This window comes from Mus pahari, chromosome 16, assembly GCF_900095145.1.
Source record: "Mus pahari chromosome 16, PAHARI_EIJ_v1.1, whole genome shotgun sequence".
NCBI classification, from domain to species: Eukaryota; Metazoa; Chordata; class Mammalia; order Rodentia; family Muridae; genus Mus; species Mus pahari.
Genome location: NC_034605.1, coordinates 176,492 through 199,957, shown reverse-complemented (window position 1 = coordinate 199,957; position 23,466 = coordinate 176,492). Strand labels below are relative to the sequence as shown.

At 44.8% G+C, this 23,466-nt stretch overlaps 1 protein-coding gene and 1 non-coding gene across 3 annotated transcripts in view; both read right to left on the bottom strand.

Moving 5' to 3' along the window:
* The window catches only part of Fam171a1 (family with sequence similarity 171 member A1), a 112,261-nt gene that overhangs the window by 67,568 nt on the left and 21,227 nt on the right, over window positions 1-23,466 (bottom strand). The window lies entirely within an intron of this gene.
* On the bottom strand, window positions 12,732-12,835 carry LOC115065659. The gene has a single exon (XR_003845427.1). It is a non-coding gene; the product is annotated as a U6 spliceosomal RNA (small nuclear RNA).

The following is a 23,466-nucleotide window of genomic DNA, read 5'->3' as shown; positions in this document are numbered from 1 at the left end:
CACACACACACACACACACACACACACACACACACACACCTCTCGCCAAGCTTTCCTCACTCCTCTACTGCTCACGGGCTGCACCCTGTCACTGGAGCCTCCTTAGTGGTCCAGCATGTCCCTTCCTCTTAGGGACCAGAAGAGTGTTCAGTGACATCTGTCTCTTGACCAGCCAGCTGCTTCCTACCTGAATAACAGTAAAACCACCATTAAAGAACTAGATGAACCGAGGTCCCCCTGGTTGAGGCCATGTTGTGTATAGAGTTTTGGTAGAGCGTTATGTTTATGCTTGCTATGAGGATGACGTTTCTAAAATTTATAACACCTTTTAGATAATAGAAAATGCTTAAGCCCCTATTGGGGTCAGCCCCAGATGAGACAAACTAATTTCCAAGTCACCTTTCAGAGGATGGTCATGTGTAGAACAACTTAGCAGACTAGGGCAATTGAAAGACTTTTGACAGAGAGAGGGTCAGGGAACTTTCAGGATAGCATTTGAAATATAAATAAAGAAAATATCTAATTAAAACAAAAGAAAATTTTAAGTAGGGGAGGGAAGTGGCTTATCTTAGAACGTTGTATAAGACAGACTCCAGTAGAAGACACGTGTGGGACAAAGGGATGAGTGAGAAATGTTGCTGTCCTGAGCCAGAGTTGGGGAGCCAGCTGACTGGTCCATGTGCATTAAAGAGGAAGAAGAGAAGCTTGATTTTCTACCACTTAGCAACACTAAAGAGAGTATGCGTTCTCACTTGTATGTATGTCTGTGTACCACATGTGCACTGCTGCCCAGTGAGGCCAAATGAGAGCACCTGATCCCCTGGGACCGGGGGTATGCATGGTTGTGAGCCACCATGTGATGATAGGAGTTAAGTGTGGGTCTCGGGAAGAGCGGCCAGTGCTCTTAACCTCTAAGCCATCTCTCCAGCCCCCTTAGAAATAATTAGAAATAATTCAGTGGTGCATTAGTAATGTTTTCTTGATCAGGTGTATCTCCAATGAAGAGAAAAGAAGAACACAGAAGATAAGTTTAATTTTTAAGCCTTAATCTCTAATGTTCATAGCTTTCTATGTCACGAATCTAGACCAGCCTGGCAGTAAAACATATCCGGTTAGCTAGCCAATGATGCCTAATAGCTAAAATTGCTCTCTGCCTTTGAAAGAAAGTTTCCAGTTTCTGTTGAGCTACTTGCATTAGGTATGGGGTAGGCTGAGGGAAAACATTTGCTGAAAAAGATGGTGAAGAAAATTGATTAAAACAATCACAACAACACACATGTCTCTGATATTGCAGCTTCCTAACAACAATCACACGGCTTCTCTCATTTGCTCTTAGCGGTAATCTCATGACAGGCAGAGCAAACCATGGTCTTGGTTTACAGGAAATGGAGAGACAGCCTAAGAAGGCTAAAAGCACTCTAATAATGGCAAGGCTGGTTAGCAAACTGGCTTAGTCTTATGATGCACTTGAGTCTTCAGTGGTGACTGGCCCAGCCTGGGCTAGCTCTGCTAAGCAGCAGCAGCAGCAGCAGCAGCAGCAGCAGCAGCAGCAGCCAGCCAGCCAGCCAGCCAGCCAGGTCTCCCCTCACTCATCTGGCTTGTTCTGCACCCAAAGCTTTTTCCAAGAGGTGGGTGTTCAAACAGTCTTTCTCGGATAACTCTCCATGGGATGGAAGTCCAGAGGTTCCCCTAGGCCCCACACTCTGTGCCTGGAAGGAACTCGGGTGCTCGTGCTGGGGAGGGGCGAGTCCAGACCAGGGCAGAGGGCACTGAAGGGCTCCAAGGTGAATTTGTACTGTGCTTTTAATACTTGCAGCCCAAGCTTTTAATACTGTCTGCCCAGAGGCGGCTCCCTGGTCCCTTAAACAACACATGCAGATTCTGCCTTCCATTTAAAATACTGGCTGCTAACTCACTACTCATAGGATTTCTGTTCAGAGAGGCGGAAAGAAAAGTTTTACTTCTGCATTTTACAAGCAGCAAGATGGAAAACATTCAGTGCTTTCTGCCAGCATAAGTGTATTTCCAATCCGTCGAAGCAAATTTTCCATTTGCATTTAATATTCCAATGAATTGGAGTGGAGGGAGAAGATAGGGGAAATATTAAATCCATATTCCCCTTTAACAATTTCTAACCCACTTTCTGGGAAAGTAGGACACAGCCCTGAAAGACTCCGGTCTGCAGGAAAGCAAGTTTTGCCTTCCCTATGCAATGCTTTTGTTTCCTCCTTTAAACACATGGAGCTCTTCCCTGTTGTTAAACATAAGGAGGGCTCAGGCATGTTCCTATGCTGCCTCTCAGGTTGGGTCAACTCAAGCTAGGCGCTAATTTCTTGCTCTGTGCTAACTGCAGGGGTTGGAGGACAGGTACCAGTTCTTGGGACTCTAAGGATGTCTCTCCCTAGAGATTACCCAGGGTTCAGGGAGGGAAGGAAACCCACATAAAGACTCAGCTCTCCTCCGCCCTGGCCCATCCGTGGGATATTGTTTTCCCACCCTCTCTTCCCCTGTGAATCACATACAGTTTTGTAATAGCTCAACATAAGGGAAATGGTTACTTAGGATCTGGCTTAGTTGGTGAAGTGCTTGAAAACCAGAGTTAATCTCTCCCACCCCATGAAGAAGCCATGTAAGGTGGCACCCACCTGTAATCCTAGCACAGGTGAGGTAGGAACAGGGTCTCCCTGGGGCTTATGGACAAGAACCAGTGAGTTCCAGGTAAAAGAGAAACTCTGTCTGGAAAACCAAGGTGGACACTGACTGAGAAAGACAGCTGTTGTCTTCTGCCTCCACAAGTGCACGTGCACCTGCACACACGGGTAGCCACACAGACACGAACATGTACAAACAAGCACAGAAGAAGGAAAACGGGGGTCTAGACAAGTGCGAGACAAGGGATGAGGGATGGTCCAAGGAGACTAAGGGCATCTTCCCACATGTGTGTGTCACTTTAGAGCTTAGAGTAAACTTGCATTTGTTACTTCACTTGATCGGTTACTTTCACAATGAGGGTTAAGTGACTGCCCAGAACATACTCCTGCTATAAGGAAGGTGAAATTTCAGCAGATACTGGACAAATCTAATATAGTTTCCAGCATAACAAATCTGCCTCTCCCTCAGGAACAAGGCATGGCCTTCAAGTCTGATCAGGGTTAGATCATCACCAAAAAAGAAGATAAATAGAGAAGCTGGCTTGAAAAAGTTCTAAAAAATAAGCAAAGTAGGAAATGGGGATGATGGCCATTCTGACATGTCACTCTTATGACCCAATCCTCACTGGCATGTCTGCTGCTTGTGGTATTATTTCCAATATATATATATATATATATATATATATATATATATATATATTCCATATATAATTATATAATATAATACTACTTCTGGGCCCTTTCTTTGAGATAAATTTGAGAGTTCACCTTTGAGATGGGAGCCTGGCTGTTACTGGTTGCTGAGGGAGTGAATGGTACCCTTCAGTGGTGTAGCCAGTGTGGAGATGCCCATGCTCCTGCGTGCGACTTCCAGCTATGCTCTCGGGAGCAACCCAGACTCAACTCAACGGTTAACAAAGGAAAACACCAAAGAAAGGCAACTGTGGCGCTTGCTCTGTGGCTCAGGATGCCACCTTCTTAGGGACTCTGTCCGGCCACATCTTGGGTTTATGCTGTTCAGTTTAGGGTTCTATACAATGGAGGGTGGTGGGGGTGGAGGTAGTGGTGTTGGTGCTTTTTCAGTTTTGACTTTGAGCTGATTTCCACCCTGGCTGAGCTCGGCATCTCTCTGCCTGCTGGGAACTGAAGGCAGGTCCAGAAACCAGCTCTATCAACTCTTGAATAGAGCCACTTCCTCCTCCCTGGGCACCCATTTAGTCTTCTCTGCCTGGCCAGCAGGAGTGTTCTTCCATACTGGCTGCCAGAAGGAAGCCTTCGCTCTCTTTGTCTGTATTAGGAGCCAACAGTTGGAGGAAGGAGTGTGGAGACTCCTTGGTCACTTCTGGAGGGAGAATCCCAGCACGGGTGACCAAAGTGCCCTAGTGTCTGCTGCTCATTTCCCTGCTTGGGCAGCTATCCTATGACTAGACAGCTCTGGATAACTGAAAAGTCCTTCCTTTTTCCTCCTCCATCTGCCTCCTTCCCCTGACCACGCCCTCCTAACTGTGCCGACCAGAGTCCAAGATTACCGGTCACCTTCTCTCCTGATGAGGCAACCTGGCAAGCGCTGCTGAACAGACATAAGCCACAGATGCCACCAAATCTATGACTTCAACTTTCTTATGCTAGAGGAGTAGACTGCTGTAAACACGCAGGAGATGTGGGCACTTCTAGATTTTGACATTTTTGGTTTTATGGATTCCCCAAGAGTTCTATAACAAAACACAACCAGGCTCAAAGGGAAATTTAAAGTGCCTCTGTAAACATTCCCAAGGTGAAAATAAACACAGGTCTCTATGCTACGTAGATAGACCCACTCTGTATTCACCCTGCCAGGCTTGGTGTTGAAAGAACAGAGTATACAGCATGCCCTTGGAAACCATACCATAATTTGTAGATGTGGTAAGATGGAAGCAAGCCTCTGTGTTCCTTAACAACAGTGGCTGTTTTTTGGGCTCCATGCTCGGAGCAGGCAGGAATTTCTCCTACACTAGTTCAGGCCACAGTTTGCAACACCATATGTGGTCTGGGCCTCCCTTCCTGCCATGTTCCCTGAAGGCTTCTCCATATCCTGGGAGATATTTCTTGTGAACAAACCCAGAGAAGCCATTTTCCACTGCTCACAACTGATTCTGTGAAGGGGTGACGTGCTGTGAAGCCTGGCCGTGTGCTTTGCAATGAGGCAGTCCACAACCGTACCACTGGGACAGGGATTTTAAACAGGAGTTCACATGCAGTGTCATAACAAACCAACCAGCCAGCCAACCCAAGGGTCCTGAATGCATGGCATTGTGATCACCATGAATCTCGCCACTGCCAGAGACAGGAAAGGGGAAAAAAGGGGAAAAAGGAGAAAAAAAAAAAAAAAAAAAAAAGGAAACTTGGAATGCTTTAGAATTCAACTAATTAATCAACTAACCTAACTGGAAAATATAGAAATGTCCCTTCTGGTGGTTAACACAGTTTTACAACTGGTTAAAGTACAGAGAAAAATGTCTGGAGTGCTCACCCCTAAATAGCACATTTATAGCACCCCAACTTCCCTGCAAGGCTCAAGGAACAGAGGAAGACGGGGTGGAAAGACTGTAACAGCCAGAGATGGGGAAGACTTCTGTGAGTCACAAGAGGGCCGCTGGGCCCACGAGCTGCGCCCACAAGCTCAGAACAGGTGCAGTTGCCTATACAAGACACATGTAAGATCAAGGACTTGTGAGGCCCGTCTCTAGCCAGGGAGCTATTGGCATTCATGGCTAATGGAAGAGGAGAGTCCATTTTCCCCAGGAATGTGATCTCTGGTAGGTTGTCCATGTGGGGTGGGAAATGGCTCAATTTGCAAATGGCTTGCTCCGCAAGCATGGGAACTGATTTTGATTGTCTGTACCCACATCGATGCCAGAAGTGGCACTACTCATTTATAGCCCAGAGCCAAGGACAAAATGAGACAGGAGAAAGATCCCTGAAACTTGCTGTCAGTTAGTCTGGGAGCTAGGAGTCAGAGGGGAGACTGACTGTACACTCCAGGCTTGGTGAGAGACCTTGAGAGAGAGACCTGATGCTAACATCTGGCCTCCTGCCACATGTACACAGATGTACACAAGCACTTCCAATATCACTCATACAAATACCACACACACACACACACACACCAACCTAACTTGTAGATGTAATGTCAGACCCCTAGTGTGGATCTGTAGTTTTTAGTTTTTATTGCTATACACTCAGCGAGCATCTGACCAAGTACATAAAGGTTGACCTGACTTAGTTGCAGGTGGTTCTTGGTTTAATAAAAGACTTTAAGGCTACCCCTGGAATGACAGACAGATGGTAATCCATCAGTGCTGGAAGGGAAGCACCTGGCTTCCTCCACTGCAAGGTCACCGACTCTCTTGCACTTGTGTTAGCTGCTCTTCCTCAGGGCCTGGGAAATGAAGGCTTCTTTTAGTCTTGCTGTGGTGAGGAGAGACTGATGTACAGTGTCTGGCTTCCGTTAGTGTTAGCCTGACATGCTGACTCAGTGAGAAGAAGGATTCTTCCTCCACCCAGCCTCGTTCCTCCACAGCTTCTATAAGAGTAAAGTCCTAGGCAGAAGCACAGAGAAGGATATTCCTAGTGCAGGAGGCTCTCTATGAGATACAAAATTTCACCCAACTGAGCAAAAATCAAATTCCTGAAGATGCACGATGTTAACGGAACTATGGCAAAAACGTCAACTCCGCTGTCACACCTGGTGGGGAAGACAAACTAGAACAAGCCTTATGGAGAGCAACCGAGTGAAACCCACTGTCAAACTCAGACATGCACATATTCTTTCACAAAGGATTTAAGATTTATTCTACATAGAGGTCCACACATTCAAAGTCCTGATCCCTTGTTCCCTTGGGGCCCTGAAGCGGGTCAGAGTGACAGAGGGACTACACACTGTCAATTAAGTTGGTAACTGCCCTAGTCCAGGAGATGTAATGTCTAGTAACTTGTCCAAACAGAGTGGAGGACATTGGAGTGAAATTACAAGGTGGTGACAGCTGCTGGGGGAAACGCACAGACCTTTGCCTGTTGAGGAGAGCGTTGGCTTGAGAGGAAGCCAGACAAACAAGAGAGCAGAAAAGCAGAGAGGAAAAGTTGCAGTCCACAAACAAACAACATCTTAATATAAGGATGTCAGGAAAAAGAGAACATGTATTCACTGTTGTTGTTGACAAAACACTTCTCTATCAGCATTCCCTTTAGTTACAGAGAAATTGAGAGCACCAGGTAAATACTTATGGAATATAAAATATAAAGGGTTAGAGTAACCATTATTGACCGTACAGAAACCATGAACATAATATACTCTTCGAGAATTTCTAAATAATTAAATTAATATTGTATGAGAGACAGAGGGAAATACATCAGTGGAACTGTGGAAGAGCCTAGTTAATTCAGACATCTTTCACTTTGTCCAACAGACCAAGACTAGACAGAATATTTGAGGGTCAATGGCACCGTGACAGGAGCAGATGTCCTTGACCTCGACATGCACTAGCTCATTCACAGAGGTTTACTTGATATCTGACCATTTTGTGTCTGAATCAAGAAGATTCCCCCCATGTAAAAGAATTCCCTTTATGTTCAAGTTTGTTACTTGGGAAAACTAATCAAGACGGTATCTGTTCTTTGAAACATTTCAAGTACAACTATTTAAGGCTTTCAGTGTGGGGACTGGAGAGATGCTTTCTCAGTTAAGGGCACTTGCTGCTCTTCCAGAGGATCTACGGTTGAGTCCAAGCACCCATCCAGTGGTTCACAAGAGGCTATGGCTCTAGTGTGATCTGTGAACACAGGCAAAACACCCATACATATAAAATACTACAATAAAAAGTGTAAAAATCTTTCAACAGGAAATAAGGTAGCTCAGGCTTGGGAAGACAGTTCAGTTTGGTAAACTACTTGCCTTGTAAACATAATGTGTTTTATTCCCAGAATTCATGCAAATAAATTGCGTATCAAGTCAAAAAGAAGCACCACTTGGAAGTATTTCATATCATTACAAATTCCCAAAGTTGCATCGGCCCAACCCATCTATAAGATGCAATGTCCAGGTCAGAAATTCCCCCCTGGAGTTCTTTCCGAGCCCTTCATTATGTATGGGTTACATCCAGCACGGTTTCCTGTCTTGTGCATTTGTCATGTCGCTGAGAAATAAATAGTAGATACTGTTCCTGACTTTAGGCCAAAACAGCTATATGTGATTATGTGACACAGCACAAAATTCTGCAGGAAATAAAATTCTAATGGTTGTAATTCCTTGCACACAGGACTAACCATGTCCTATGGTGATGTGTGGTAACCTCATGCCTGATACAAGCATGTGTCGTTACAGCTTTTAAAACCTTTACAGAGATTAGAAGGCTGAAGAAAAAAAAAAAAAAACAACCAAACCCACCACGGGGGGTTAAAAACAGCTTTCTGAAATTGTTCTAATGCACAAATAATGCTTTGCTTTCTTTGACAGCTGTTCAATAACTGAATACAGCTGGAGGCGGAGTTGGCCGCCAAGGGACTTCCATTTGATACTCTACCAGGTTTTCTTTTCCAGAACACTCTCCAACGTTCAAGCTAGTCTTATTTATCTTAAACACATTTTAGAAGATGGTTTTTATTTTAATTCATTTCCATCCTGATCCATCCATGTTAGAAGCAGTCTGTGGAGCTAACAGCAATAGCTTAACTCTTCCACTAGCCGACTCTAGGTAGAGATGCTGCTGATTGTGGTCATGTCGCTTTCATCAAGACATTACACGACATTACAGGCACTCAAACACATCGACCCCCGGTTGGTACTACTGGCCATTCTTCCCTTAACCGTTTGATAGGAGCTATTCATGTTTCAAACAGCAAGCGTGAAAAATGGCTGCACATAGCAAGATGGTTACCACGTGCCCTCTCTGAGTGGTAAATCTATGTCAGTGTCTGTCTTCAGAGAGGCGGGCCCCAGGATATTTACCTCTGTCAGTCAGATGCCAGTGACTGGGGGATAAAAGCAAAAATATCAATGTCTCCATGTGCAGCTGAAAATTATATCCTTTCTAAGACCATAATATTATTATCAGATGACAAGAATGTTCTGTTGGGAAGCAGACCTATCCAAGAAGCTAGTTCCTTATAAGAAATATCCTTATATGCCACGCCATACCGAATTAAGAAAAGGACAGCTGATTACAGAATTCAAAAGCATTTGAATGGCGTTGGGCTAAAATAGCCCAGTGTATATATGTTCCGAATCAGAATAGTCCAGTCAGAGGGGTCATAACCTTCATGTTATGATTAAACTTAAATTAAGTGGAAAGAGAGAGTTGGAAGAAAAGACCATTATGATAGGATTTCAGTGTCATGTAGAACATAATCTACTTCCAACAATTAAAGAAAGAAGGAAAGCCCACACAGCAGTTTAAAAGAGCACTCCCTCTCTCTGTGCTACCAAGAATACATCACTGGAAAAGTCCACATGGGATACAGGCCACTTCAAAACGGAGCATCAGAAATGGAAAGGATGGCAGCCAGCCAATTTCTGAAGGGTGTGATCACGTGATTATTGTTATTGTAGTTGTTACACTTCCCAACATTCACAGCAAGCCTCACAAATGGCCCTGAGACAGATGTGAGTTGTACGTTCACTCCAAATGTGGGATAGAGGTGAACACACACCACACTTGGGCGTGAACAGCAAGGGATAGAACACAGAGCTTATCTTCCTGTGTCCTGCCCAGCTAAGAACTAACTTCTGCCAAGCCCAAGTGAGGTCTCCCGTTCACACCCTTAGAGTGGACTTGCCTTCTGCAGAGGTAGCTTCATCGCCCTGCCCTAAGAGGTCTAATGTCTTCTTTGGGGAAGGTGGTGATCATTTATTGTGATAACACAAAATAATGTGAAAATCCAAAACATGAACCACATTCTTTTGGTGACTTACCATCTTTAATAAATATTAGAACACTTCTGATGATGTTAATCCCACCCGCCCTCTGGTCTCCTACCACTGTGGGCTGTGTTGTGTATCTAGCTGTATCTCAGTGGTGACTTCACTTACACGCATCCACCTAAGGCAAGTCTAGAGGTTTCCTATTGATGCCATAAAATCCATTTAGCCACAAGTGATTATTAAAAAGCCTTAGATGTGAGGATAAGGGAGGCAAAGGCAAGAGTCCACTGAAAAACAACAAAAAGAACCCACCGAGCCAGCCCATTACATCCTTACTATCAGGATAGGAGCCACAACAGAAACATCTGGTAACAATTTCCTGCATATAATACATATATCTCACATCTGCAGCATTGGAACAAAGTGGAAAAAAGCAATCCAGCTGACAAGACTTGAGAGAAGCTCAAGGTACTTCATGAACACAGCAAATGGTTCCAAGATGAACAAACTGGCTAAAACATCAGGACTTAGGTGACAGCTGGCCATACAAGCATGAGGAATTGAGTTGGAGTCCCAGAATCCATTTAAGAGTGCTGGCCCTGGTGGCATGTGCTTGCAATACCGGGTAGGCAGGGACAGGCAGAATCCAGAACCTGGTGATTCCTCAGCCCATGCCTATTCTGTGGCCTCCAGGCCAGTCAAAGTCTTTCTCAAAAGCTCTGGCTTCTCCACATGCCCAGGAGCACGCACACACCCAAACCCTCCCACACAGGCGCACATGCCCATGAGCACGCACACACCCAAACACTCCCACACAGGCGCATGTGCCCATGAGCCCGCACACACCCAAACACTCCCACACAGGCGCACGTGCCCATGAGCCCGCACACACCCAAACACTCCCACATAGGCGCGCGCGCGCGCGCACACACACACACACACACACACACACACACACAGAAACACATAGACACACACACACAGAGGATTTGATGATCTTCCTGTCCACCCTCCCCCTTTTAGCTAGTGGGGTTCTATTCTGTAAACAGAAAGCAATGTCCACATTTTCCAGTTGATCTTTCCAAAGAGCACAGAGAAGTCTAAAAGCTAGGGCATTGTAGTCTGATGTAGGAGCCTTCTATTCTTCTATGACTGCCCTCCTTCCGATCTTACTGTGCAGTGAAATACCCACACTATGCCTGATCTTTATAGTCTGTTCAAAACTCCAGTTTATTCTCAAGGAAATTTAGTGTACTTGTTGCACTTGCATGGTTTATGAAATGTTTAATTAAAACAACTAATTGCCAACAAGTTCAACTGGTGATAGCAATTTATGAACAAAACTAATTCTCCAAACATATACCTCAACTCCCAAGGGCAGTATGACATGTGGATTTGGTATGTGTTGGGTGGGGGTGGCGGGTGTTCTTCTTGCTGTGTACTCTGTTGCTATGGGTACCAATCCCAGTCCCATGTGGGTATTGGTGGATCGAGAAAGCTAGGAGTGCTTATTACTCTCAAACTGCCAAGGAGTTAGCCAGGATGATCTGCTTTAGGTAAAAAAAAAAAAAAAAAAAAAAGTGCCAATGATCTCTAAGAGATTCTTGCCAGGACTTCTGTTGTCAAATTTCCTACAGTTCTTGTTTTATTATTAGTATGATGAACAAGGACTTGAAGGGGGCAGTGCTGATGCTAAGATCCTGTTCCCCAATTGGTTCTTGATTTGTCAGTAAAGAAAGCCAGGGGCCAATTGCTAGGTGCAAGGTACAAGTGGGACTTCTGGGTCCCAGGAGGAAAAAGCAGACACAAGGAAGGAGAGAAGAGTTTCTGCCATGCATTCCAGGGAGAACACAGCGACCACGTGAGATCTTGGGGTGTGGGAGAGATGGGGTCTGTGGCCACCACTACAGGTGGGTGGCCAAGGATGTATGACAGAGGCCAGGTGGGTCTAGCCATTGAAGTTTAGGGCAGGTGGAGAGATGGAGATAATAAATTGGCAAGGGCATGGTTTTCCAGGTTGGAGATATCAGCACCCAGCAATTGGGCCAAGAAGGCAAACTGTAAAGCAACAAACTGTGTGTATGTCATTTGTCTGAGGATTCAAGGGATTCTGAGTGGGGGGCTGGTAGCTCAGTTACTGGTCCCAAAGCTAAAGGCAGTAGCTTAAAACTACACACAACAAGGACTAAGATATTTGTACGAAATTCTGAGATCTGAACACCTGCCAGCTCCTTCTCCTCCATGATCAACAAGAAGATTTCCCACCTTCTTACTTTTATCTCTATTTTTTTTTTTTAATTGCATGGCTCCTCCCAAAAGTCATGGTGTAGGCAAGTGGGATCAAAAGAAAATTTTATTAAAGGATCATGATTTTGACAGCACAGTAAAATAACCCCATCTGTAACAGAGCTGGGTTTTTCACTGTATCAGCCATTCTGGGAGAAAAAGCATTTAGTAAGCATACTCAGCTCAAAGACAATGTTGCTGAAACTGTCCAAGTGCCGTCCCTTGAATGCTGCAGAAAGGTCTACCTTAGACGCCTCTCACAACATGGGTTTTTCACTTAATAAGAAGCTCAACGCAAAACTAGTTTATACAATAAAAGTAGTATCTGTTTATGAGACTCAAAAACCAAAGGCACTGTGCTGGAATGGACTAGAACGCTTGCTTTGGCCACAGACCCTCCTCCAGCCAGCTTGGCAACCTACTGTGCTCTGAACCATCAGCTCTCACCCCCTCCACTTCACTGCCCTGAAAGTAACCCCCACACCCCCATCCTCCATGTCCCTTGCCCCCCACTCCCCAGTGTGATTCTCTCAGAGTTCCTCTCTCTGAGTCTTTCATTTCTGCTCTGTGGGTTCCAATGCCAGCACCCTACAAGGCTTGCCTCCTTTCCAGGCCATTCTGCAAATCCCATCACTGTAAACCTTTAGCCTAAGTTGGGGCGTTTCACACGGCTGGGACTCAAAGCCTCATGGAACTTGTTCTGTGTGGGGCATGCAGATTTCAGCTCTTACACTGGAGTGTGTGTCCCATTTCTTTTTTCCCAAAGCTGAGGACTGAACCCAGCTAGGGCCTGGCACTTGTTAGGCAAGTCCTCTACCTCTGAGCTAAATCCCCAACCCCACAAATGTGTAGCCCAGGCTGGCCTCCCTCAAGGAATTCTACATGCATGTGCCACCACAACCAGCATGGAATGTTTCACGAACTTGAGTGTGATCCTTGTTTAGGGGCCATGCTAATCTCTGAATCAGTTCAACTTTAGTGTACGTGCTGCCACAGTCAGCACTCCATGTCTTTGTTTAATCTCTACACTGTACTCTTGTCTTCCTCAGGATGATGCCTGGTTTCCATGCCCAGTCAGGCCAGGAAGTGAGAGAGCAGCGAATGAAGCCCACTGCTCCGCTTCATTGCTCTACCCTGAGCAAAGCTGTCCATGCAGGAAAGAGAAACGGCTTTGAGGATCGCTCCGTCCTTTTTTCATGTTCAGTTCCTACTATTTACTCCGTGTGTGTTTGTGTATATGTTTATGTGTGTGCATGCGTGAATGTGTGAGCAAACATGCCATGTCATGTGTGTGGGGTCAGAGGACAATCCTGGGTGTCAGTCTTTACCTCTGATCTTGTTTTGAGATGGCCTCATTGCTACTGTGTAGGTCAGGCTAGCTGGCCTGTGAACTTCTGGGAAGCCTCATGACTCTGCCTCACATCTCTCCATAGGAGGGCTGGGATTGCAGATGCATGCAACCACATCTGGTTTTATGTGGGTTCTGGGGTTCTGAACTCATATAACTTGTTCTTGTCATTGTAAATGTTAAATACACTGAGACATCATCTCCCTACATTACTATTTCTTTCCCCTCTCCCTCTTCCTCTCCCCCTCCCTGCCCTCCCCCCCGCCCCACCCCCAAGGTTTTTGGCTTCAGTTCTCCTCAGTGAATTATGGGATGAAAGATGCTTGCTATCAGAAAAACCCGAAAGTTCCCTATACCCCCCCCGCCCCCCCCCCCCCCCCCCCCCCCCCCCCCCCCAATTAGAGACCATACCTTGGTTTTTAACTCACTACATCCCTGACTGGCTTTGAACTTCTGACCCTTCTAACTGTCTCCTGAGCATAGGGATTACAGGCATGTATTGTGATGCCCAGCCCCCACGCTCATTTTAAAATAACGATCAATTTGGATTCTGCTCTTAAATCACATTTCTGGCTTTAGTCTAATACAGATGAAATATATCTATGCCCAGTCCCACTGTAAACACTCTGCGGATGCACAGGATTAAGAAATCAATGATGAGCTGTTCAGCAAAAGAAAGAATAATTTTCCATTACAGCTAATGACCCTCTAATTTATCTGTTGAGAAAGTTTAAATTCTTCTGTTTTATGTTCTATTAATAACTTGCAAGTGTCACCTGAGGACAGACTTCTGTCCTCTCTGCCTTTTCCAAAAGCCACTCCCCCACCTTTTTTTCTAAAACCCATAGCTAATTTGCTGAAGCAGGATCAGTAGGTAGTTAAAAACAAGTCTCGAATGGCTGCCTCTTAGAAACCAAGGCACACAGTGTACATCCACCACTAAGATTTCACTGTTTACAGCCAAATATCAATAATCATCTATCCTTGTCTCCTCTGAAGTATTGATTAAAAAAATTACAATTCCAGGCTGAGGCTCTGTTGGTAAAAATACTATGTAGGTATGAGGACCTGGGTTCAGATCCCCAGCACCTCCATAAGAAGCCAGGCATGATGACATAGGCTTGTGTTCCTAATGCTGGGAGATACAGACAGGAGGATCCCTGCACCCCACTTCCCAGATGTTCAAGCCAAACCAGAAGCATCAGGCTGAGAGACCTGTCGCAAATATAAAGGTGGAGTGTGAGTGACAAAGATACTTGATAGCAACTTGTCTTCAACATACATGGACACACTCACTGGACATATATGTGCACATACACCAAACATGTACACACACATTATAAAACTAGTTTTAACTTTTAAATCAAACTTCCCATTGAAAATGCCAAGGTCTCATGGCAAAGAGATCCACGCTATGAAGCTGTATGTAGCATCAAACCCATTCCTGCCCATTTGTAGCTGTGGTACCACAGACAAGCTGCCTGACTCCACAGGGACCAAGGCAAATAAGCTGTCTGCTAAAACCAGAAGCTGGCCTGTGCTGAGTGCTCACCGGGTGCTAGTGACCATTACTCCCAGGAGACTACGATCCATGACCTTGTTGTTCACTTGATCCTAACAAGGAAACTAGTTTATAGCTTAGGCTTAGATAACTATGCCGCTGTTGATTAAGCCCACCTGGTATGTCGACAGTCTTTATGAAAAATCTTTTTAATAACAAATATCAAGTCAAGCATGGGTGTGTGTGTGTATGTCTGCAATTCCAGCAGCACGAGGCTGAGGCGAGAGGACTGTGAGTTTGAAGCCTATTGAAGTAGTGCATAGTTCCAGACAGCCTTGACTACACAGCATTGACCAGACCTCAAGAATAAATGTTTCGGTGGGTAGGTAGAAGGTAGATCCTTGGTTTCCCCCAGGAACTAAGCAACTATGAACAAGAGTAGTCAGGTGCCTTGGAGTTTAATACCTGAGCCATAGTAACACAGATGCTCCGTGTAAATGTCCCTTCACAGGAGGGTAAATCACCCTAAGTGCATGTTTTCCTAAGCACAGTATGTAGCCTTCTGGCTGCCCGCACTGGGTTGATGGATGGTACTCCCTTTTCACCAGATTCCTTGACTTCCTCACCGTCTTTTGTCTCTACTTCCGACCTAGCTCCAGGAATTTGTCAAGCTTGATTGCAAAAAGCACCGGCCTTGGCACACATCTTCCTTTCAAATTTTAACGTCTGGCAAAACCAGCTATCTTCCAGGGTACCAGGAGCCTTGGCCACCCTTCACTCCCACCTCTGACTACCAGGGTTGGGATCAGCAACCTACACGTCCATTGCTAGGCTGCTTTTCACAGATACAGTAGCCTAGGAAACATTCAAAACACCTCATAAAGAGAGTGAGTTCCATCAAGAACATGTGGCTCATCAGGTTCCAAACAAGAGGAGCGGCAAAGCTCCCACCTTGAGTCAGGATTAGTACTGGGAGCCACTGCCACTGAGACCCCAACATTCTAACAGAGGCATGGGTAGGCGGAAAAGCCTTCAGTACAGTGACTTGTACAGGAAAAGGCGAAAGGCCAAGGCCCCAACAGGGGAGGAGAAGGCAAGAGTGCACCTTTTGAACAGGGTCACATTTGTAAGTTTAAAGTGGGTGTGTTAATCTGAATGGAATATGAATAATTTACCCTGACCAGTTAGTCATAATGGACAGCTAGAAACAGCAGGAGAGCTTTAGTAATGACTATCTCTTAGTTATAATGGACAGCAGGAGAGTTTTAGTAACGACTCTCTCTGATTCCCACTGAGGGTTAGACTTGGCTCCAGTGGTGACATCTTAGTAAGAATAATGAACCAGGGACTGAAGAGATGGCTCAGCTGTTAAGAGCACTTGATGTTCTTTCAGAGGACATGGGTTCAATTCCCAGCACCCAGAGGACAGCTCACAACAATCTGTAACTCCAGTTTCAGGGGACCCAATATATATATATTTTTTTTTCCAAATAAAATAAAATAAAGAATAATGAACCAGTCGGTAGCCTTAAGGATAAATGGAGCACGTCTTATAGAGGACGCAGAAAACAGGGTACCTATGGCCCCATGACCTGCTGAAAGCATGCTAGGATCACGTGGGAAGCCATTTTAGAACAGACAGAATGCCACTGGAGAGCAAGGGGGACACAGAGAAGGAAGGCAGGGCCCTTGGTGACACAACCAAGCGTCACTTGAAGCCAAGGTTATGACTTTGGCTCTTAGTCTCACAGTCGGACACTACCTTTATCACTTAAGCTAGTTTTTGGTCGAGCTTCTTATTAACTTAATAGCCTTTGGCTTTTTAGTCTCATAAACCAACAGACACTACCTTTATTATTCAGGCTAGTTTTTAGTCGAGTTTCTCATTAACTTAAAAGAAAACACTTTTATAGCATTCCATCATGAATTGGGGTGGGGCTCATAAGGACCCAAGCCACCACGGGGAGCTCTGAGCAGTTAATGGTTGCTAGAGGAGTCAGGGGAGTCGTAATCCTCCATGTTAAGCCACTGGGAAGCCATCGTTGCTCAATTACCCCCATACTCATGAAGGCTGAACTCATTAAATGCAGCACCATAAAAAGACAAGAACATGGAAGAAGGGGTTGGTGGGAAGAGGCAGGGGTGCAGAAAGAAATGTGAGGGGAGATATGATAAAAGTACTTCATGTGTGTGTGTGTGTGAAATTGTGCAAGAATAAATGCATATAAAATAATTTTTTAATCCTGTTGTAGGATACATTTAGGATAAGCACTTTTTATACTGCTTTAGATGGCACTGCAGTGGACCAAAACATCATTTTTCTATGAACTAAATTTGCTTGGTAAATACTTTTTCACCCAGAATGGTTGCTGTGATAGCAAGCTTGGGTCTATTATAGATATGATCATCTTACTGTGTTGGCAAGACTATATCTTTTCATATAGTATTCTCTTATTCCATTTGCCTACACCATGGCTTTGTGTGGGGATCCATTTGCATTTGCAAATGAAAATAAAGGGGGAAAAAAAGCAAAGACCTCTATGATAGTCACGGGGTGAGGGGGGGGGCACTTGGATCCTAGAAATTGGCCACCATTAGGAAGAGCACCTGAGATTTACACAAGAAATGAGTCAAAATTTCTCAATATCATAGAGGTAAATGCCACACATGGTCTCTGATGAATTTACCATGCTATTGCCTGGTAATATGCTCTAAGCCCCTGCTGCATGTTTCCACATGTATTTTCTCACTGGAAGCTAACAATGTCCCTGCAAAGTGGGACATACTACAAGACAATTATAAAACAAGAAGGAGGGGTGGGGTTATCTTTGTCCTAGCACGGGGGGGGGGGGGTTTTGTTTTTACAACTTGATGCAAGCTAGTTATTTAAGAGGGAACCATAACTGAGAAAATTCCTCCCGAAGATTGCCCTGTAAGTAACCCTTTGGGGAAATTTCTTGATGAATGATTGGAGTGGGAGGCCTCAGCCTACTGTAGGTGTGGCCATCCCTGGGCAGGTGGTCCTGGAGTGTCCAAAACACATGCTGAGTAAGCTGTGGGGAGAGTGGTAGTTTCAGAGGTTGAGGAGATGGCCCTTGGGGTGTGGTCTTGATGGAGTACATGTGGCTTGTTCAAGAAGTGTGTCACGCCCGGGTGGGCTTTGAGGTTTCAGATGTTCAAGCCAGGCTCAGTGTCTCTCTTCCTGCTGCCTGCTGATCCAGATGTAGAGCTCTCAGTTCCTTCTCCAGCACCCGGTACAGCCATGCCTCCCACCATGACAATAGTGGACTAAACCTCTGAACTGTAAGCTAGCCCCAGTTAAATGGTTTCCTTTATAAGAGTGGTCATGGTCATGGTGTCTCTTCACAGCAGTAGAAACCTAAGACAGGGAGCAAGCCCGTGAGCAGTGTCCTCTCTCTGTGCTCCATTTCAGTCCCTTCCTCCAGTTCCTGCCCTGACCTCCCTTCATGGTGGGCTGGAACTTGTGACGTGAAATGGACCTTTTCCTCTCCAGGTCACTTTTGGTCGTGGTGGTTATCACAGTACTAGAACCCCAGACTAAGTCTTGCAAATGTGACAAAACATCTTAAAGAAACAGCATAAGAAAAAGTCTTACTTTGGCTTATGGTTTTCAAGGTGACCAATCCATCAAGAGAGGAAGGTCTACAGCTGAGTTGGCTCCATCTGTAGTGGCAAGATCTCGGAGTGTAGCTTATCACATGGTAGATCAAGGACCAGAAAGCTTGAGCAGGGAGTGGAGGAGGACAAGGAGACTTCCCAGCATGTCTCGAATCCATACAAATAATACAGCCAGGTGTCATGGCTACACTACGATGACTTTGGCAAGTCTACAGTTTCTCTGTACAGATCCCACTGTGGGGATTTTAACTGCAAGGACTTTCTACAGCATCCACAATCTTTTTTTTAGTGAGAAATGGGAAAATCCAAACCCCGGACTTTTAAAACATGGTTCTGTGATGATGACAGGGTAAAGTTTCCTCTTTCCCAGCTGATGGATAACCCCTTACATTATTAACCTCACTCCTGTTTGTAACCTACAGGAATCGTTAACTAGAACAATCTTAACACCACAGTTCATTTACAGAACTTTGAAGAGAGATTTAAAGCCAAGTCCTTGAAGTCAGTGTTCCTCATACTCCTCGCAGGACAATGGTGGCCGCTGGAGCTGCTGAAAGGGGTAGACAGAGGTCACTTTCTTGATGATGGCATCTCTTGAAATGTCCCCTAGGATAAGGTGAGCTGTGAAACCACAGAGCTCACAGTTCTTATCTGGGGTAAGGCCGTTTCTGCCATTCCCTGCCATCTCCACCACAGTCCTCTCTCCCTCTCTCTCTCCTGCCTCTCTGTGTCTGAGGTATTTACGTGTAGGTACACAGGGACCACAGCACCACATGTCCTACTGTCACTCTCTGCCCTCATTCCCATGAATGAAACTTAGGGTGTAGCCACCAAGCCCCAGTGATCCTTTTGTTTCCCTCACCCCTTACTCCCAGAGCCAGGGTTTATAGACATGCACACAGCCATGTCTGGCTTTTATGTGCATGCTAGGATTTGAACTCAGGTCTTTATAGTTGCACAGCAAATATTCTTACTCTTGGAGTCATCTCCTTATCCTCTCCTTATTTTTTTTTTAATGAATTGTTTTATTTTAACAGCTAGGTTCTTGCTACTGTAACAGGCTCCCAGACCTTAGCATGACTGACACCATGGAGGTCATGTAACCTAGTATGTGGTCACGAACATCTGCAAAATGAGAACAAAGATCTAATCCATCCAAATCCACAGTTCTGGAATGGACTAACCTTGTCTTTTGACTTCTGTAGTTCTGTTTCTGGCTAACTGTTCCTGCCAACTGAAATGTGTCAACCAAGGATGTGGGTTTTGTGATTGAAGGCTCGCCCTGAGAAAGGCTCAGGATGGCATGGGATAGGAGTCCCATGTACCTAGTATACATAGCTTGCTAGCAGGACAGCGTTTGGTTTTGCTCTGTGGATATTTTCCTTCTTGTTGTGGTGAGGGTCTTTTTGGGGGGTATCAGGCATTGAGCCCTGAAACTCACCCACAATAAGCTATACTTTATTGCCAAGTTCTATCCCTAGCAAAGATAATAGTTCTGCATGTGTCAGGGAATGGCCCAATACACTTTATGCCTGCAAGGCCAAGTGAGTTCAGAACCCCGCTGTTCAAGGAGACACCACCTCCCATGGTGTGGCAGGAATTCTGTACAAATCTGACTCATGATAAGGGTAAAAATAGGCCAGGCCTCCTACGCTGTGAGGGGAAATCAATATGTATGCTCCAAGATGTTATCGCGCCTCAATAGTGTTCTCATTTATCATTTAGGAAAAGAATATAAAGTTGAACTAATAATAACATAATTATTACCAAAAATGCCACTGTAAAAATCAATCTTGCCAGTAAGTTTGTGCAAAAAACCTTTTTTTCCACTAAAAATTTTTTACCACATACATAAAGGACTTTCAATTTTATGTTCAATTTAGGGAACCAGTGAGTTTGTTGGGCTTTCTTACCAAACCATCTGAGAGGTACCCTAAAGAGGTATAAGTGACCCCCAGACAAATACGTCACTGAAGTCTTGTATAGCCCATCAGGATATTGTTCCCATGGAAACTGTATCATGGAGTCCTTTACCACCATTCAATTTTTTTTTTAATTAAAAAGATTTATTTCAAGTGTGTGTGTGTGTGTGTGTGTGTGTGTGTGTGTGTGTGTTGTTCCAGTGTGAGAGTGCGGCAGAAGAGATTGCTCATAGCCTTTGGATCTGGGGTTCCAGAAGGCTGTGGACAGGCCTATGTGGACACTGAACTTCAGTGTTCATGACTGAGCAGCAAGCGCTCCTAACTGCTGAGCCAGCTCTCCCACCCCCTTGACAGCTTTTTAAATAGAAGAAAAACAATGTGCAGGCCAATGACATTATTAAAATTTAAATAGCAATTAAACACTTTACAAGAGATATGCCCTTTTGTGCAATAACACCGAGAGCTGAAAACCAAAACGCCAAAGTTGTTTGCTTTGTAGCCTGACGCTGATGAGGGATTTCAGCCTTTTAAAGCTTGTGCTATACTCCAGAACACGTTCTTTGTGGGAGAGATTAACTTGTCAACAAAAGCAAACTGTACATTCCACTGTGCTTTATCTCTGCTCACAGATGAACTTTTATCTTTGTTTCCACGGAAACAAACAATGGTGTGGACACAGATATACCATTTCCTCTAATGTGGATTTCAAGTCTTCAGAGGAGGCCAGAAGTGTGGACTTGGTGGTAGAAACCTTGCCGACTATGCATAAGGCCTTGGGCTTTGTTCCTAGCACTGCATTAAAAAAGTAAGGAAGGAACAGGATCTTAACACTGATAATGAAACTTGGGATTGCTTTTATTTATCTTCTATTAAGACTTAGATTTCTGACTTGGCTAAACTTTCATTCTTTACTATGACTGGTGATGGGAAAGAATCCCATTGATCTGTGCCATTGCCTTATCAACAATCAGGAACTTAGCACAGCAGGAGGCATCTTAACTGACAGCTGTGAAATCCTATTCATACCTGAGCCAATGATACTGTAGTCTGGGGTCAGAGAGATGGCTTGGAGGGAAGGCTTAGCAGGAAAGGGCACTTGTTCCAAGCTTGAAGGCCTGTATCACTACTGCAATCCACATGGTTTGATGGGACTGTTTCCTACAAATTCTCCTTGGCCTTCATGCTGTGATGCATAATGCTCACGCGTGTGCACACACACACACACACACACACACACTGTATAAAAGACAAAACTTTTAAAAAGATGTATTTATTTATACGTGTATAAATGCTCTATCTGCATGCAGCACACCTGCAAAAGAGGTGCAGAAGAGGGCATCAGATCACATTACAGATGGTTATGAGCTACCATATGGTTGCTGGGAATTGAACTCAGGACCTCTGGAAGAGTAGCCAGTGCTATTAACCATTTAGCCCCCGAAAAACAATTTAACAAGTATCAATACTGTAGTCTAAGAGAGAAAGGAATGATTCCAGTAACGAAAAGGATGCCTTTCAGATCACAGTACCTCAGAAGTAGAGGTGAGCCACAGGGAAACCTACAGACACACACTCAAGAGAAGGCCTCCGTCCAGGTGGTACCCAACACTTCTAGGATAACTGGGTATTTTGTACATGTGTTTTCAGCAGAAAGAGTAGGCTCAAAGAGATCCAATATTGCTTGCTTTTTTTTTTTTTTAATAGCAAAGAGTAGTTTTAGCAACAAATATTTATTTATACCCTACATGCAAGAGGAAGAAAACTGGTGCTCCATTATCAGTGGCTGCCACACAGGGAGGCTGTGGAGTTTGCAAGAACCGAAAACAGAAGAAGCAAAAATTGCTGTTGCCTGGACTTCGATTTTAAAATGTAATTTTCCTATTCCAATGTTAATAGTTCTAAAGTGTGGCTATATTCTGTCTTAGCTAGGGTTTCTATTGCTGTTCACAGACACTATGACCAAGGCAACTCTTATAAGGGATAACATTTAATTGGGGTGGACTTCCAGCTTTCAGAGGTTCAGTCCATTATCATCATGGCAGGAAGCATAGCAGTGTGCAGGCAGGCCTGGCGCTGGAGGACTGCAGGCGGCAGGGGAGGACTGCCTGTCAAAGGCAGCTGGAAGACTCTGATTCCACACTGGGAGGAGCCTGAGCATCAAGAGCCCTCCAAACCCATCCCCACAGTGACACAGCTCCTCCAACAAGGCCACGCCTCCTAGTAGTGCCACTCCCTATGGAGTCAAACATTCAATTGCAGAGGTCTATGGGGGCAAACCTATTCAAACCACCACAGGTTCTATAATTCACATGGGCACAGGATATGAGAGTGTTGGTTCTAGGATGCTTCAAATCAAGATAATATTGCTCATGTTCTCCACTTACTTTAAGCTTCATACAAGTATGGTTTTAGTTAAAATGCCAATCAACTCCAAAAGTGATAGAATACTCCCAGGTTAACGTATGTCCTCACGGGACTAACATTTTCCATATCAATTCACTATGTACACAGTAACCTAACTGTGGGGTAACCTGGAAACAGTGCTGGTAAGAGGTTCTTGGGCCAGCAGGATGGCTCAGTAGGTAATGCATAGGCCTCGAACTCACAGTAGAAGGAAAGAAGTTGCTTACAGATAGATGCCCTCTGACTTCTATCTGCACATGAATATCGCCATTCACACTCGTATCATATAAACATGCACACACGTGATGATAAAATGCAGCGTAAACAGACAGATTCTTTGGGCAGGAGACAGAGTTGCATGCTGTGGCCTCTGCTGGGCTCACCCTTGCGGCACACGCTCCCTGCTTCAGCATCTCAAGTGCTGCTGTTTCAGGTGTGAACCACCTCATTGACTAAGACCTACGTTCTTCAGTCAGGAGTCACGGCCTGGAGCTGAGTTTTCTAAACACAGTGGAGATAGACGGAATCGACTATGGTCGGGGAGATGACCTAGGGACAGACACGCTTGCACCACAGGACAGAGCTGTAGTTCCATACTCAGCAAGTATGAGGGTTGGCTCTCGACTCTCTGTCTCCAGCTCCAGGGGATCTGAGATCTCTGGCCTCCGTGGGCACTTGCACTCACAGGCACATACCCAGACATAGACATATGCACATATACATAATTAAAAATTTAACCTTTTTTTTTTTTTTTTTTTTTTTTTTTTTTTTTTTTTTTTTTTTCTTTTTTGCTGAAAACACTGAAGATGGACATAAATACT